Here is a 1,206-nt window from a genome sequence, read left to right on the forward strand (position 1 = left end):
GGTCTGGTCAAGGTGGTAGTCCGGCAGAGGACAGGTAGGCAGTCCTCGGGACCAATCAATTCCTTGTTGCAAAAGTTTTTCAACTACGGCAAAGTTGAAATTTTATTCACAAGGAATGAGGTGAATCTCCTCCCAGAAAAGCTGGTGACACAAAACGAAGCCCCAAACCGGCAAAGGTTTCAACCAGAAAGAGGAGGCGATTGCAGTCTAGGCCAAAAGGCCGAGAAGCGATCGGCCCCATTTCCCCTCCCTTTCTCTCACTCGTCATCGAGAGGCTACAAGAGCCCGAGTCGTTCGGTAGCCTCTGTCCAAAAGCCAGGCCTTCATCTCTCCGCAGCCCGATTTGATAGAGCCTGCCATGACCTGGGGAGGGGTAGGGGAACGGGTGTGGCCTGGTACTTGGGACTCGAGAGGCAGAGTGAGGCTTACAGTGAGGGTAGTGACCGGGACGACTAGGCTCGTCGGCGGCTCTGGAGGAGGGGCCTGTACTTACTCGGGTTTCTCTTCATAACGTACAAGTCTTTCGCCTTTTACTAAAGACTTCCGTGGAGAGGGACGCCAATAAGTTAAAACTATTTTTGGCAGGCTCTGCCGTGTGGCCGAGCCTCGTGCGTTTGTGAAAAGGAAATAAAACGCCGCCCTCGCCGAGGTTGAGCGGTGCGACGAGGAGCGCTCGGGGCGGAGGTGCTGAGATGCAGCCGTTGTTATGCGCAGTTGAAATCACTGCGCCACGGCAGGGGGAGAACTGCTCCGGGAGGTTGGCGCTGGAAGCAACCAGTTGGGGTTATCGCTTCTCGGCCTTTTGGCTAAGATCAAGTGTAGTATCTGTTCTTATCAGTTTAATATCTGATATGTCCCCTATAAGGGGGCAACATATTAAATGGATTTTTAGCACCGGGAGCTGAGACGAGGGGCTTGCTCCGTCCGCTCCACGCATCGACCCGGTATTGCAGTGCCTCCGGGAGCGGTGCACCCTTCTCCTGCCTTGTGTAAAACCAAAACACTGACCCAAACGCAGAGGTTCGTCGCTCTGCCGGACGCCGGACCGAAAAAGGCGCCAATCGCGGGGGCGGGGCGGCCGCTTTCAGCCAGCTGAAGCCTCAAAGAAGGCAGCGAGATTTGCACTTTTGATTGGCAGACGACGAGGGGATATTTGGGACCGGCATGGCTGTTAAATGTGCCCTGCATTTCCCCTCCCTCTCTCCC

The 1,206-nt window shown here is 55.3% G+C and overlaps 2 non-coding genes across 2 annotated transcripts; both read left to right on the forward strand.

Moving 5' to 3' along the window:
• The first annotated feature begins 489 nt into the window (after positions 1 to 489).
• LOC123965732 lies at positions 490 to 602 on the forward strand. The gene has a single exon (XR_006823767.1). It is a non-coding gene; the product is annotated as a U5 spliceosomal RNA (small nuclear RNA).
• Positions 603 to 786: 184 nt separating this feature from the next.
• Positions 787 to 978, forward strand: LOC123965731. Its single transcript, XR_006823766.1, has one exon. It is a non-coding gene; the product is annotated as a U2 spliceosomal RNA (small nuclear RNA).
• Positions 979 to 1,206: the final 228 nt, after the last annotated feature.

Source organism: Micropterus dolomieu, unplaced genomic scaffold, assembly GCF_021292245.1.
Source record: "Micropterus dolomieu isolate WLL.071019.BEF.003 ecotype Adirondacks unplaced genomic scaffold, ASM2129224v1 contig_10958, whole genome shotgun sequence".
Classification (NCBI taxonomy): Eukaryota; Metazoa; Chordata; class Actinopteri; order Centrarchiformes; family Centrarchidae; genus Micropterus; species Micropterus dolomieu.